The following is a 17,311-nucleotide window of genomic DNA, read 5'->3' on the forward strand; positions in this document are numbered from 1 at the left end:
AAGGTGGGTTGAAATACAAAGCGCAAAATCCAAAGTGGCTATGCAAAACAGGCTTTCCTGCCCTCTTCCGGACAACACCCTGTGTATTTTAAGAAACCACCGACAACATTCATTGTTGACTCTACTGTACGGGCTCACACATGCCACTGCAGGGTTAACAGAAACTCTACTGTACGCTCCCCACTTCAGCAAAAACTATTGAATCAAGGCAAACTACAACCAGTAACTATCCACTCAAACCAATGTATCGTACAACGTTCTTGTATGACGGTACAAATAACATGGGCCACATTGGGTCTTAACTCAATTATTACCTAGCTATTACCTTCTTTTTTTTTTTTTTTAAGACCCTAAGACTGAAGGCACATCTACCCATTACGTTCCTCTTCAACAGTGTATTCGTTAATAAACAATGCAACAAAAGCAAGCCAGGGTGGTGCTATAAGAAGATCTAGACAGACCTAGAGTGCCTCAAGTGAATCCTGTACTCTCTTTTTCCGATGCTGGATGCATGTTGGAACATGACACATTCATCCTAAAAACAGATCCTCTCCACCAATCATTATCGAGAAACGCCTCCTTACCTCTTGGCCTCAGTGTTGAGTTATCCCCTCTTAAATACCTGCCATCTCCCCTGGGTTCAAAGACAGACTCTGCTACGATATGCCTTTTGGAGCCACTGAGGTATAATAAGAAACGGCTGGGGCAGAGTAGACCGGGCCTACCTTAAAGCCACGCCCAGGCCATGATATTAGAAAACCTGTAGTCTCCTTTATTTTAAAATCGCCTCACAGTGGGCCCCCTCCGTCTGTCAGTCGCAGAAAGCTCTTAAGCATGGTGTGTCGGTGGAGATTCAGTTCCGTTCAGAGAGAGAGAGCTCCCCCACAGCTAGTAATAAGCAGAGGGCTAATCAGCTTTACTTTACCTCCCTGCGCAATGCGTTGCAGCCGAACGCAACACAACACAGCCCTGCCATCCATCACATTCACAGCATGTTGATCAACTTCCTCTCATATCCTCCAGTTCACACCACCGTGTCCGCTAGCTGTCTGTCCGCCTTATAGAGCCTGTCCAACAGCGTGCCTGGGACGCTTTCCAAATGCTTGAATCAGGTGTTCATTTGTATGCATTTGCTTTTCATTAACCCGAAAGACACAGACCACTTACCACCATGCCCTGTTTCTTTGAAGTGACTCATTCTGAAGTCACATCAGCAAGTGCGTGTGGATCTAACTCCCATAAGCCAGCCTGCCAACAAATGAAATCACATGCACACCTGCACAGATATGTTTCACCTAGGGGGCTGTAGTTGCTGAGACAAGAGTTTGGAATGGATTCCTTGTAGGCTAATCTTGTAATGATGTCTACTTTCTGATGACGTCTGATAAACATATCATTAGATGACAAAACTTAAGCTTTAAGCCTCTGACTTGTACTCATTTGCATAGGGTTGTTGAGATGAGGCCAATTTAATTAATGTAACACCGGCATTACCTTAGCATTAATGATCTGATGGATCCAAAAGTCTCAATTCTAATAAACTTTCGTTTGTTTGCGACATCTGACCCACATTTGTATTTAATCAGACCTTTGTCTGGTTTTGGTTAATTGGTCAAATGTGAAATAGTAAACAGTAGTAGAAAACTAATTGGAAAAACAGAAATGATTAAGTACATGCAGTGTGCATGGGTAGGTTTTTAATGATATGATCTAAGTGATGTTGTTAGTTACATTCGTGGTTACTAGGTAGCTGAGTATTCCACCTGATTGGCTCTACTGTACAGCAGTGTTCATTTCATCAACAAAAATAGTGACTAAAATATTTGTCCAACACCTATTTTTCAGTGGCAATTGACGAGACTATAACTGACTAAATAGACCCAGAATAAACTATAACAAAAAGGCAAATGTTGTATTTCAGTTCACTAAAACAAGAAGAGATTAAATTCTCTGTGACTAAAATCGGACTACTAATTGGACTGAACAATCGTTATTGGAGAGATTGAGAGCTTTTCAGTGATTAGCACAATTCATATTAGCAGCACAGATGCGCAGCGCAGTCCTGTTCAGCAGTGGGAAGGACACATCCTACTTCAGCTGGTGAGCTGCGGGGTTCGCTTAACCCTCTCACTTTCCCCACTGCATTTCATAGCCAAGTTATGTTGCCAAAGTATCCAAGTCCCCTCTTTTCCTCAGAGAAAACGACTTGAATCTAGCCCTTACTGTTCAAAAGGTATGGCCCATAATACCGCCACTACATTTAAAAAAAATGTCTATCGTCCTTCTAATGGGGCGGCAGGGTAGCCTAGTGGTTAGAGCGTTGGACTAGTAACCGGAAGGTTGCAAGTTCAAACCCCCGAGCTGACAAGGTACAAATCTGTCGTTCTGCCCCTGATTAGTTAACCCACTGTTCCTAGGCCGTCATTGAAAATAAGAATTTGTTCTTAACTGACTTGCCTAGTTAAATAAAAGGTAAAAACGAAAAAAAATAAACTTGTACATGCTACACCTTGTTCAGTCATGTTACCTCATCAAATTATTCAGACTCCTTCCCTTTCTCCTCATTTTGTTATTTATTTTACTTATTATAAAATGTATTAAATAAAAGTTTTCCTACACCTTGTTCAGTCATGTTACATCATCAAATTATTCAGACTCCTTCCCTTTCTCCTCATTTTGTTATTTTACTTATTATAAAATGTATTAAATAAAAGTTTTCCTCGTCAATCTGCACCCAATACCCCATGATGACAAAGGAAATGTCCATAGAGTTCCGAGACAGGATTGTGTCGGGGCACAGATCTGGGGAAGGGTACCAAAAAAATGTCTGCAGCATTAAACAAGAACACAGTAGCCTCCATCATTCTTAAATGTAAGACGTTTGGAACCACCAAGACTCTTCTTAGAGCTGGCTGTCTGGGCAAACTGAGCAATCGGGGAAGAAGGGCCTTGGTCAGCGAGGTGAACAAGAACCCAATGGTCACTCTGGCAGAGCTCTAAAGTTCCTCTGTGGAGATGGGAGAAACTTCCAGAAGGACAGCCATCTGTGGAGCACTCCACCAATCAGGCCTTTATGGATGAGCGGCCAGACGGAAGCCACTCCTCAGTAAAAGGCGCATGAAATCCCACTTGGAGTTTGCCAAATGGCACTTAAAAACTCTCAGATGATGAGAAACAGGATTCTCTGGTCTGATGAAACCAAGATTGAACTCTTTGGCCTGAATGCCAAGCTTCACGCCTGGAGGAAACCTGGCACCATCCCTACGGTGAAGCATGGTGGTGGCAGCATCATGCTGTGGGGATGTTTTTCAGTGACAGGGACTGGGAGAATAGTCAGTATCAAGGGAAAGATGAACGGAGTAATGTACAGAGAGATCCTTCATGAAAACCTGCTCCAAAGCACTCAGGACCTCAGACTAGGGTAAAAGTTCACCTTCCAACAGGACCACAACCCTAAGCACACAACCAAAACAACGCAGGAGGGGCTTCGGGACAAGTCTCTGAATGTCCTTGAGTGTCCCAGCCAGAGCCCTGACGTGAATCTGGTCGAACATCTCTGGAGAGATCTGAATATAGCTGTGCAGCGACGCTCCCCATCCAACCTGACAGAGCTTGAGAGGATCTGCAGAGAACAATGGGAGAAACTCCCCAAATACAGATGTGCCAAGCTTGTAGCGTCAAACCCAAGAAGACGGGAGGCTTTAATCACTGCCAAAGGTGATTCAACAAAGTACTGAGTAAAGGGTCTGAATACTTATGTAAATGTCATTTCAGTTTTGTATTTTTTATACATTTGCAAAAATGTCTAAATATCTGTTTTTGCTTTGTCATTGCGGTATTGTGTGTAGATTGATGAGGGGGAAAAATATTTAATTCCTTTTAGAATAAGGCTGTAACGTAACAAAATGTGGAAAAAGTCAAGGGGTCGGAATATTTTCCCGAACGCACTGTAGTTATAGCGAACAACCTGGGGCACATTGAGCAGGACGCAACGTTTTGGATGTTCAGATAGAGTATTCTATGTAGAACAAACATGCCTCTCTGACATGTTGAATAAGGAATAACGTTGGCTCCATTAATGGAATTTCTATCTGGAACGTTTGAGAAGATTTTGCAACGGACCGTGGTCCTGGTAACATTACCAGTAACCTAGAAGTAAACACTTGGTGGCACAGAAAGGAAAAGCAAACAATTTATTGACCAAATTCATCTTGCCACTACACTATATCTGACTGGGTAAATGACTTTATTTTTGGTTAATGTGGACCCAGTGACTCAGACTTGAGCACTTGGACTAGGACTTCAGCCATAGAGACTCGTGACTCGACCATTGGTGACTCGGACTCGAGCACAGGGGACTTGAGACTCGATTTTGAAGTGAGGTCTGGTGACAGACTACTGCCTGGAAGAAACAGTCATTAGCCCCCGTTCTTTTTTTGGACATCAATGTGGCTGCGGTGTCTGTGGAACAATGGCAATACCGTGACCGAGTGATGGAGGTGCAACCCATACTATTTTGCCAATACTTTGCGGCAGCATCTGGTGATATTGTGCTAGTTCCCCCTTCTAGTCCCCCCCTGCGCTTGTGTGAGTCTTTGTTTTGTACGTGCAATATTTATGTAGACTGAATTAGTAATTTACATGGCCAGATAATTCTTAGATATTCTTATACATGTTTGTCATATTTCTGCTGTTGAGAAGAGAATAAGATATTATGCAGCAAAATATGTGTGTAGGACACGGCTATGTATGTTTGTGCACATGTTTACTATAGGATAAATGAGGCAATACAATGAGGCAAAACAAGTGTGATGTGACAAAAAAGTTGACTAAAATGGCCCACTGTTTTCGTATAACTAGGCTAATCATTAGTCAAATGGCAATATGTGACTAAGATTTAATGACATTCTGGTCCAAACGGCTAAGACTAGACTAAATATTTAAGAGTGCCAAAATGAACACTGCTGTACAGGCCGGTGATGTAATAATGAGTGTTAATTATGGAGCCTGTCAGCACTTATTACTCTCCCCAGCAGCTTGCATATGAGAAAAGGTAACAATAGGCAAGCTAAACTCAGAACGATATATTGTAACGGCTTTCTTCTTCCTCTTCTGAGGAGCAGTAGTAGGAAGGATCGGAGGACCAAAATGCAGCGTGGTATGTATCCATAATGTAATTTAATGAGAATGAATACAGAATACAGAATACAAAAGAACAAGACAAACAAAATGAAAACCGAAACAGTCCCGAATGGTGCAAACACTGAAATGGAAAGAAATCACCCACAACTCAAAAGGTGAAACCAGGCTACCTAAGTATGGTTCTCAATCAGGGACAACGATTGACAGCTGCCTCTGACTGAGAACCATACCAGGCCAAACACAGAAATCCCAAATTATAGAAAAATTAACATAGATTTCCCACCCCAACTCACGCCCTGACCATACTAAAACAAAGACAAAACAAAGGAACTAAGGTCAGAACGTGACATATTTTCATATTTAAAGCACCAATATCTACAGTATGTTGGTGTCAGATTTCACAAAACAGACTGACATCCATATCAACGTTTTTTCAGTTCCCATAATACTTAATAATTCCAGGAATGGCATACAGGTTGAAACATGAAAACTGAAACTCTAATTGAAAAGCAGGGCACAGATGCGGCAGTTTACGGTCTATTACAGAGTACTTGAAGTGTCCAGAGCTGTATTTTGTTGTCTAAATTATACAAATATATACAAGAGGTCACCATCTGCTTATTAAATATATTTGTGACCAAAAGCAGTTTGATCTTGGGTAGTAAGCGTACAATGGCTCATGTAAATGTCCTACATTTCACAATGAAAGCACCAGATCAAAGCTCCTATAAATGTCCTACATCTTACAATGAGAGCGCCAGATCAAAGCTCCTGTAAATGTCCTACATCTCACAATGAGAGCGCCAGATCAAAGCTCCTGTAAATGTCCTACATCTTACAATGAGAGCGACAGATCATTTGAAGTTTAACAACATCAGGTCTTTCCCTGCACCCTCTGCCATACTATGTACTGTGCATGTCACTTTCACAGGTTCTCTTTCACTTAAAATAACAAATCTAAGTGCTTGATACAGTACAACGATCAAGTGCCACTCAGTTCATGCTCCAAGTGTAAGGGCAACAAACAGGTTGTTGTCTACTCAAAATAGATTGTTTGGTGTACTTCCTCTGTAAATAGTATATTTTTTTGTCTTTTGAGTTTGTCCTATATCTAACAGAAATCCCATATCAGATGATAAGGGGACAACTTGTGGTTGGAGGTAGTAGTGGGTGGGGATTCGTGTGACAGGATGGGGGTGGGGTTGCAGAGAGGGGGGTAATCCCTGTGGAACGACAAAACACAGGGCCCGGGGACACAGCTGGTAATTTGGTAAGAGGTCACTCACAGTAAACACAAGCTGTTTAGAGAAGGTCTGGAAAGGCCAATACTCCAGGAGCTGTGTGGGACGGATGGATAGAGATAAGAAGAAGAAAAAAAAGAGCAACTCTATGAAAACTCCCCACTTCCTATGTGTATCCTTTATTATTTTAGGCTAAACAAAACCACTTTCCCATAACATGTTCCTATGCAGGCTTCAAACTCGCTTGGCAAATTTCACACCCTTATTTAGACAACTGATAAGTGTCTCGGGGGTATTAATAACTTCAGGTTGGCTAAGCGTTAATATACAGTTTGTACTGTAATAACCCTCTCTTACGAAATCACCTTATTTCACTTCAGTAACATTGGACCATCCCAAATGGCAACTTATTTACTTTAGTACACCACTTTTGGCCATAGCCCTGGTCAAAAGTAGTGCACTATAAAGGGAATAGCTAGGTCCCATGAGACGCACACATACATTTTTTTAATAGTACTTTCTTTCCTTCTTACTACCACTGAGACTCCAGCTGATAGTAAGTAAGTCAGCCAGTCAGTCAATCAATGTAATTTGAAAAGATTCTGGGTGATCCTTGATCTGTGAACCATGAAAATCACCCAGCGCAGGTCACAGAAGAGATCAACCTAGTCTGACTGGTTCTCTCCCCACTTTTACCCCCACACCGAATTTCAGAGGTCAAATGAGCTTCTGCAGAACATTATCAGTACAGGCAAGATCCTCACAAAGTGCTACAGCTACACCATCGAGAACATTCTGACCGGTTGCATCACCGCCTGGTATGGCAACTGCTCAGCATCTGACCGTAGGGTGCTACAGAGGGTAGTGTATACGGCCCAGTACATCACTGGGGCCAAGCTTCCTGCCATCCAGGTCCTCTATACTAGGCGGTGTCAGAGGAAGGCCTCAAAAATGGTCAAAGACTCCAGCCACCCAAGTTATAGACTGTTCTCTCTAATACCGCAAGGCAAGCGGTACCAGTGCGCCAAGTCTAGGTCCAAAGGGCTCCTGAACATCTTCTAACACCAAGCCATAAGACTGCTAATCAATTAATCAAATGGCTACCTGGACTATTTGGACTTTTTACACTGCTGCTACGTGCTGTTTATCATCTATGCATAGTCATTTTACTCCTTCCTACATGTACATATTACCTCCATTATTTAGACTAACCTGTATCCCCTGTATATAGCCTTGTTATTGTTATTTTATTGTATGACTTTTTTAAACTTTATTTAGTAAAATATTTTATTAAAACTGCATTGGTGGTTAAGGGTTTGTAAGTAAGCATTTCACGGTAAGATCTACACCGGTTGTATTTGGCAAGTGACAAATTCATTTCGAAATTGGCCTTGGCACAGTCAAGACAGGGTAAACATCTGCCAAGCATTAAGATAGGAGAACAACAAGTAATGTGTTCCAGTCCAAGTGTATGTTTAAATCCATTGCTTTTGGCTTGATAAGAGGTGGAATTAGGAGCTATTTAAGGGTATTTAAATCCATTAGATACACAACATAAGCATCCGCTGACTGTAATAATATGTGTACGGCACTGAGTGGGAGGAACAAGTTTGTCCTTTCTGTGAGGACATAAAAATCAAATCAAACTGTATTTGTCACAAGCTTCATAAACAACAGGTGTAGACCAATGGTGAAATAGTAGAAAAGTAATAACACAAGGAATAAATATAAAATGAGTAATGATAACTTGGCTATAGACACGGAGTAACAGTACAGAGTCGATGTGCAGGGGTACCAGGTAATTGAGGTAGATATGTAAATATACAGTACATTTGGAAAGTATTCAGACCCCTTGACTTTTTACACATTTTGTTTTGTTACAGATGTCATGATGTTGGCCTGGGGGATAGGTTTATGACAGTCATAAATACCTCTTCCCCCCTTTTTCCTCTCTCTACTGAGGTTACATTTAAAATAAAATAAAAACTCGGTTAACATAGAGATTCTGGGAACATCAGTAGGTGGGGGGGAAATGAACTATATTCTGGTAATCTGAACAATTGAACATATGCAGTGGTACTTAATGAATATGATGTCAGTTCGGTTGTCATCAGACAGTCTCATCAATGATAAGATGACATAAACTCTACAGTGGAAAGTCTACACATCAGAGTTATCGGATTCACATGGAATTGTTGTTCAATTTAAATGTTTGAATATGAAATTATTTGTGATGGGATGAAATGTGATTTTAGCTTCTAAAATGTGAGATGTGGGTTTTCATAAGTTAGGGCTGCTCACTCAGTGGCCCGCCTCTGTGAAGGGACATGGGCTATAAAACTTTTCAAACACGCCCTCTTCTCGCTTCCTATATAAAGCCTTGACGACAATAGAACTTCCTGTTCCGATGAAGTAGGATGACGGTCCTATGTCAGAATGGTTCAGATAATAACTACAGAACGAAGCCAACATCAGCATGAGCTTTGGTTGGGAATGGTATGAACTTTGAACTCTTATTCACAACAGAAGTGATACCTTCTAGTTGTTGAGTTAGCGACCGCAGCTGCAAACGCAGGTTAGGAAGGAACAGACAGAGTATCCCATCTACCACACAACGACGTTACTACAATTTATCCAAGTGACCACCAGAGACATTCTTCAAAGGACAGAGGACTCGGTTTGGCAACATGGTCTTCCATCTACCACCAACCTACTGAAGCGCAGCTCAGAGTAAATATTTATTGCATTTTCCTTTTCCAAATGGGCGGTAATTTAGAATGCATGAGATACTGTATTTACGATAGCCCAGCTTCTTCCCTTTGTTCCTCAGTCTCCCGCTCCTTCACTCAAACCCAGCCCCTTTTCTTTTGTGTAACAAGCTGTGACATCTGTTCCGCCCGCTAGGGACGTTTTCCTTTATGACGTAATTTGTAATCAAGTTATGATTAATTGTGTGTATGTGAATTCTGTGTGAATTCACATACACACAATTAATCATAAGGTATTTAGGTACTAGTTAGGTATTTAGTAAATAAATAATTAAACCCAATTTTGTATTGCTGATTCAAATTGTTAGCCAGGGTTCTTGCAGATAACCAAGAATTTACAACTTTTAGATTATGAGACTGAAGTAAGACGAAGATTAATGTTGACTGCTATTGATGTAAAATATTACTAGGTCTTTAAGAGTTTATTCGGAATATAACAGCTCTATAAATATTATTTTGTGGTGCCCGACTCTCTAGTTAATTACATTTACATGATTAGCTCAATCAGGCGATATTAATTACGGATAAATTATTTTATAGAATAGCATGTCATATCACTTAATCCGGCATAGCCAAAGACACAGCCTTATTCTAAAATTGGTTAGATAAAAAAAAAATCCTCATCAATCTACATACAATGCCCAATAATGACAAAGAGAAATCAGGTTTTTAGAAATACCTTATTTACATAAGTATTCAGACCCTTTGAAATGAGACTCGAAATTGACCTCAGGTCCATCTTCTTTCCATTGATCATCCTTGAGACGTATCTACAACTTGATTGGGGGTCCACGTGTGAATTTAATTGATTGTACATGCTTTGGAAAGGCACACACCTGTCTATATGAGGTCTCACAGTTGACAGTGCATGTCAGAGCAAAAACCAAGCCATGAGGTCGAAGGAATTGTCCGTAGAGCTCCGAGACAGGATTGTGTCGAGGCACAGATCTGGGAAGGGGAACCAAAACATTTCTGCAGCATTGAAGGTCCCCAAGAACACACTGGCCTCCATCATTCTTAAATGAAAGAAGTTTGGAACCACCAAGACTCTTCCTACAGCTGGCCACCCGGCCAAACTGAGCAATATGGGGGAGAAGAGCCTTGGTCAGGGAGGTGACCAAGAACCCGATCGTCACTCTGACAGAGCTCCTCTGTGGAAAGGGGAGAACCTTCCAAAAGGACAACCATCTCTGCAGCACTTACCAATCAGGCCTTTATGGTAGAGTGGCCAGATGGAGGCCAGTCCTCAGCAAAAGGCATATGATAGACTCTCAGCCCATGAGAAACAAGATTCTCTGGGCTAATGAAACCAAGATTGGACTCTTTGGCCTGAATGCCAAGCATCACTACTGGAGGAAAGCTGGCACCATCACTACGGTGAAGCATGGTGGTGGTAGCATCACGCTGTGGGGATGTTTTTCAGCGGCAGTGACTCGGAGACTAGTCAGGATCGAGGGATAGATGAATGGAGCAAAGTGCAGAGAGATCCTTGATGAAAACAGGCTCCAGAGCACTAAGGACCTGATGAAAGTTCACCCTCCAACGGGACAGTGACCCTAAGTACACAGCCAAGACAACACAGGAGTGCTTTGGGACAAGTCTCTGAATGTCCTTGAGTGGCCCAGCCAAAGCCCTGACTTAAACCCGATCTAACATCTCTGGAAATACCTGAAAATAGCTGTGCAGCAACGCTCCCCAGCTAACCCGACAGAGCTTTAGAGGATCTGCAGAGAAGAATGGGAGAAACTCCCCAAATACCGGTGTGCCAAGCTTGTAGCGTCATACCCAAGAAGACTCAAGGCTGTAATCGCTGCCAAACGTGCTTCAACAAAGTACTGAGTAAAGGGTCTGAATACTTATGTAAGTGTCATATTTCAGTTTTAACATTTCTAAAAAACTGTTTTTGCTTTGTCATTATGGGGTATTGTGTGTAGATTGATGAGGGAGGAAAAAACATTTAATACATTTTAGAATAAGGCTGTAAGGTAACAAAATATGGAAAAAGGAGTCTGACTACTTTCCAAATGCACTGTAGGTAGGCATAAAGTTTCTAGGCAACAGGATAGATAACAGCAGCAGCTTATGTGATGAGTCAAAAGAGTTAGTGCAGAACGGGTCAATGCTGTTAGTTAAAATAGTTAAGAAATAACTACCCAGACTAACTACAATACATTGCCAAAAGGGTGGCAGTTTGTAGTACACACAAACATACACTACATGACCAACACCACGTGACCAAAAGTACATGAACACCTGCTCGTCGAACATCTCATTCCAAAATCATGGGCATTAATATGGAGTTGGTACCCCATTTGCTGCTATAACATCCTCCCACTCCTCTGGGAAGGCTTTGCACTAGATGTTGGACCATTGCTGCAGGGACTTGCTTCCATTCAGCCACAAGAGCATTAGTGAGGTCGGCACTGATGTTAGTTGGGTGATTAGGCCTGGCACATTCCAATTTGTTAGATGGGGTTGAGGTCAGGGCTCTGTGCAGTCCAGTCATGTTCTTCCATCTCAAACTATTTTTGTATGGACCTCACTTTGTGCATGGAGGAATTATCATGCTGAAACAGGAAAGGGCCTTCCCCATGCTGTTGCCACAAAGTTGGAAGCACAGAATCATCTAGAATGTCATTATATACTGTAGCATTAAGATTTCCCTTCACTGGAACTAAGGGGCCTAGCCCGAACCATGAAAAACAGCCCCAGACCAATATTTCTTCTCCACCAAACTTTAGTTGGCACTATGCAGTCGGGCAGGTAGCGTTCTCCTGGCTTCCGCCAAACCCAGATTTGTCTGCCGGACTGCCAAATGGTAAAGTGTGATTCATCACTCCAGAGAACGCGTTTCTAATGCTCCAGGGTCCAATGGCGGCGAGTTTTACACTACTCTAGCCGACTCTTGGCATTGTGCATGGGTGATCTTAGGCTTGTGTGGGATGCTCGGCCAAGGAAACCCATTTCAAGAAAATCCTGCTAAGAACAGTTATTGTGCTGATGTTGCTTCCAGAGGCGGTTAGGAACTCGGTAGTGAGTGTTGCAACCAAGGACCGATGATTTTTACGCACTACACTCTTAAACACTCGGCGGTCCCCTTCTGTGAACCTTTGTTGCTCCTAGACATTTCCACTTCACAATAGCAGCACTTACAGTTTACCGGGGCAGTTCTAGTAGGGCAGAAATTTGACGAACTGACTTGTTGGAAAGGTGGCATTCTATGACGGTGCCACATTGAAAGTCACAGAAGTCTTCAGTACGGGCCATTCCACTGCCAATGTTTGTCTATGGAGATTGCATGGCTGTGTGCTCAATTTTATACATCCGTCAGCAACGGGTGTGGCTGATATAGCTAAATCCACTAATTCGAAGGGTGTCCACATACTTTTGTATATATGGTGTATATGATGTAAGCTACTCCACATTGTGCAGAAGAGAAAATTATAAAAGCCAATAGATGTAGCTAGCTATAAGCTCTCTTGGGTAAATAAATTAATAGCTCCAGTAGGCTAATCTTTTGCGTGTGAACTGTATTACTGTACTGTATAATACTGTATTATACTGACTGGAATTACTCACATCGTTCAATTAAAAAGCAGGGAGAGAACATGCGATTCAGGTACATGCGTATAGGCTAGTGAATTTGATTTTAATTTTAAAAAAGGGGCCTATTTGAATAATTAGTAAGCTGACGCATATATTCACACCTTTCATACACCTTTCATATTTCCCTTAATATTAGCCTACCTCCTCTTTCTCTCTCTATTTTCAACAGTTACATAAAATATGTTTCGTTGTCCTTATCTTCATCATTCTAATGACATCCCTGAATAATATAGGACTATAATGAGATACAGAAGGCTTTCACATCTCTTCACTAAAATTGACTGGTTATGAGTCTAAATAAATAACTGCTATAGCCTCTCGCCATCGCGGGTTCGCTCTTCTTTCAAACTACGCGTGAGTTCTATTGGCTGCTGTATTTAACATTCAGCAAACAAGAGCTTGTGTCCCTCTTCAAAGTCTATCGCTATAAGAAATACAAAAAAATATATAATGTTCTGCAACCTATTCTAGCTTTTCCTGCATGGGATTCCAAGAGCTAAGGAGTGTTTGAGAGAGGCTAGCAGAGCACAGGTGTGTGCATTTTGCGCAAGAGACAGAGGCTGTAAGTTAGAAGCTTATTATGCATAACCCATCATTAAATTAGCTAAATATAAAGGTTAATACTGCATTGAATGTATTACCTGAAAGAGGTAGGCTAGGACATCTATCTATACAGTGGGGCAAAAAAGTATTTAGTCAGCCACCAATTGTGCAAGTTCTCCGACTTAAAAAGATGAGAGGCCTGTAATTTTCATCATAGGTACACTTCAACTATGACAGACAAAATGAGAAGAAAAAAAATCCAGAAAAATCACATTGTAGGATTTTTAATGAATTTATTAGCAAATTATGGTGGAAAATAAGTATTTGGTCACCTACAAAAAACGCAAGATTTCTGGCTCTCACAGACCTGTAACTTCTTCTTTAAGAGGCTGTCCTCCACTCGTTACCTGTATTAATGTCGCCTGTTTGAACTTGTTATCAGTATAAAAGACAACTGTCCACAACCTCAAACAGTCACACTCCAAACTCCACTATGGCCAAGACCAAAGAGCTGTCAAAGGACACCAGAAACAAAATTGTAGACCTGCACCAGGCTGGGAAGACTGAATCTGCAATAGGTAAGCAGCTTGGTTTGAAGAAATCAACTGTGGGATCAATTATTAGGAAATGGAAGACATACAAGACCACTGATAATCTCCCTCGATCTGGGGCTCCACGCGAGATCTCATCCCGTGGGCTCAAAATTATCACAAGAACGGTGAGCAAAAATCCCAGAACTACACGGGGGGACCTAGTGAATGACCTGCAGAGAGCTGGGACAATCAGTAACACACTACGCCGCCAGGGACTCAAATCCTGCAGTGCCAGACGTGTCCCCCTGCTTAAGCCAGTACATGTCCAGGCCAGTCTGAAGTTTGCTAGAGAGCATTTGGATGATCCAGAAGAAGATTGGGAGAATGTCATATGGTCAGATGAAACCAAAATATTATTTTTTGGTAAAAACTCAACTAGTCGTGTTTGGAGGACAAAGAATGCTGAGTTGCATCCAAAGAACACCATACCCACTGTGAAGCATGGGGGTGGAAACATCATGCTTTGGGGCTGTTTTTCTGCAAAGGGTCCAGGACGACTGATCCGTGTAAAGGAAAGAATGAATGGTGCCATGTATCGTGTGATTTTGAGTGAAAACCTCCTTCCATCAGCAAGGGCATTGAAGATGAAACGTGGCTGGGTCTTTCAGCATGACAATGATCCCAAACACACCGCCCGGGCAACGAAGGAGTGGCTTCGTGAGAAGCATTTCAAGGTCCTGGAGTGGCCTAGCCAGTCTCCAGATCTCAACCACATAGAAAATCTTTGGAGGGAGTTGAAAGTCCGTGTTGCCCAGCAACAGCCCCAAAACATCACTGCTCTAGAGGAGATCTGCATGGAGGAATGGGCCAAAATACCAGCAACAGTGTGTGAAAACCTTGAAGACTTACAGAAAACGTTTGACCTCTGTTATATACGCTTTGTTGGCAATGACAAAGTATTGAGATAAAGTTTTGTTATTGACCAAATGCTTATTTTCCACCATCATTTGTAAATAAATGCATTAAAAATCCTACAATATGATTTTCTGGATTTTTTTTCCCTCATTTTGTCTGTCATAATTGAAGTGTACCTATGATGAAAATTACAGGCCTCATCTTTTTAAGTGGGAGAACTTGCACAATTGGTGGCTGACTAAATACTTTTTTGCCCCACTGTATATCGGCCTATATACAGTTGAAGTCAGAAGTTTACATACACCTTTGCCAAATACATTTAAACTCAGTTTTCACAATTCCTGACATTTAATCCTAGTAAAAATTCCCTGTCTTAGGTCAGTTAGGATCACCACTTCATTTTAAGAATGTGAAATGTCAGAATAATAGTAGAGAGAATGATTTATTTCAGCTTTTATTTCTGTCATCACATGTGGGTCAGAAGTTTACTGTCACGGCCGTCGTTAGGAAATGACCAAGGTGCAGAGTGGTGAGCGTATATATCTTTTTATTTGATATAATGACACCAACAAAACAAGAAATAATGAAACGACTGTAAAGCTTAACAGGGCTCTAGTGCCCCGAACAAAGATAACTTCCCACAACGACAGGTGGGAAAGGGCTACCTAAGTATGGTTCTCAATCAGAGACAACAATAGACAGCTGTCCCTGATTGAGAACCCTACCCGGCCAAACATAGAAATGCAAATAATAGAACATAGAATACCCACTCCAAATCACACCCTGACCAAACCAAATAGAGACATAAAAAGGATGTCTAAGGTCAGGGCATGACATTTACATACGCTCAATTAGTATTTGGTAGCATTGCCTTAAACAATTTAAACTTTGGTCACACGTTTTGGGTAGCATTCCACAAGCTTCCCAAAATAAGCTGGGTGAATTTTGGCCCATTCCACCTGACAGAGCTGGTGTAACTGAGTCAGGTTTGTAGGCCTCCTTGCTCGCACATGCTTTTTCAGTTCTGCCCACTCATTTTCTATAGGGTTGAGGTCAGAGCTTTGTGATGGCCACTCCAATACCTTGACTTTGTTGTCCTTAAGCCATTTTGCCACAACTTTGGAAGTATGCTTGGGGTCATTGTCCATTTGGAAGACCCATTTGCGACCAAGCTTTAACTTCCTGACTGATGTCGTGAGATGTTTCTTCAATATATCAACATCATTTTAATGCCTAATGATGCCATCTATTTTGTGAAGTGCACCAGTCCCTCCTGCAGCAAAGTGCCCCCACAACATGATGCTGCCACCCCCGTGCGTTACAGTTTGGATGGTGCTAGAAGGCTAGAAGCCTCCCCCTTTTTCCTCCAAACATAACGATGGCCATTATAGCCAAACAGTTCTATTTTTGTTTCATCTTTGTCCCCATGAGCAGTTGCAAACCGTAGTCTGGTTTTTCTATGGCGGTTTTGGAGCAGTGGCTTCTTCCTTGCTGAGCGGCCTTTCAGGTTATGTTGATTTAGGACTTGTTTTACTGTGAATATAGATACTTTTGTACCCGTTTCCTCCAGTATCTTCACAGGGTCCTTTGTTGCTGTTCTGAGATTCATTTGCACTTTTCGCCCCAAAGTACGTTCATCTCTAGGAGACAGAACGCGTCTCCTTCCTGAGCGGTATGATGGCCGCTTGGTCCCATGGTGTTTATACTCACGTACTATTGTTTGTACAGAGGAACGTGGTACCTTCAGGTGTTTGAAAATTGCTCCCAAGGATGAACCAGAGGTCTAACACTTATTTTCTGAGGTCTTAGCTGATTTCTTTTGAGTTTCCCATGATGTCAAGCAAAGAGGCACTGAGTTTGAAAGTAGGCCTTGAAATGCATCCACAGGTACACCTCCAATTGACTCAAATGATGTCAATTAGCCGATCAGAAGCTTCTAAAGCCATGACATCATTTTCTGGAATTTTCAAAGCCACAGTCAACTTAGTGTATGTAAACTTCTGACCCACTGGAATTGTAACACAGTGAATTATAAGTGAAATAATCTGTCTGTAAACAATTGTTGGAAAAATGACTTGTGTCATGCACAAAGTAGATGTCCTAACTGACTTGCCAATCTAAGTGTATGTAAACTTCTGACTTCACCTGTATAAATCTAGAACAGGATTATCTATTTTGGATGTTGAGACAGTTGAGAAAGACAGAGTGCTCGCACATCCACTGATTTAAAGCAACCATATTCAAGTGATAGGCTGTTTGCACCAATAAATAAAAACATCTTTACAATTAAAAAAATATGGTGACCCCCGAAAGCCAGATGGCGATGGGTAAATTAGACGCGCATTCGGTCTTTATATTACTGTAGCATAGACTATGCTGCAGCAAATGTAGGCCTACCTGTCACAAGAAAAAAAGTTACCATGATGAGATGATAGGTCTACATGCATTGTGAACTGCACTCCATACTGAGATGGGCTGTCTGTCCCCATCCTGAGCATTGATGATTCATCATCCAGAGGCCATAGACAAGCCAGATCGCATATCATTTAACACTTCCACTTCA

At 41.7% G+C, this 17,311-nt stretch overlaps 1 protein-coding gene across 3 annotated transcripts in view; it reads right to left on the reverse strand.

Moving 5' to 3' along the window:
- Positions 1-17,311, reverse strand: part of LOC110520074 (cordon-bleu protein-like 1) — a 48,458-nt gene that overhangs the window by 20,186 nt on the left and 10,961 nt on the right. The window contains exon 1 of one of the 3 annotated variants that reach the window (XM_021597104.2): positions 585-903. The exons of the other annotated variants lie outside the window; for them this stretch is intronic. The gene's annotated coding sequence lies outside the window, so the exon portion shown is untranslated. Of the gene's footprint in view, positions 1-584; positions 904-17,311 lie in introns of those variants that run through there. 3 annotated transcript variants of the gene reach the window in all.

This window comes from Oncorhynchus mykiss, chromosome 3 (assembly GCF_013265735.2).
Source record: "Oncorhynchus mykiss isolate Arlee chromosome 3, USDA_OmykA_1.1, whole genome shotgun sequence".
Classification (NCBI taxonomy): domain Eukaryota; kingdom Metazoa; phylum Chordata; class Actinopteri; order Salmoniformes; family Salmonidae; genus Oncorhynchus; species Oncorhynchus mykiss.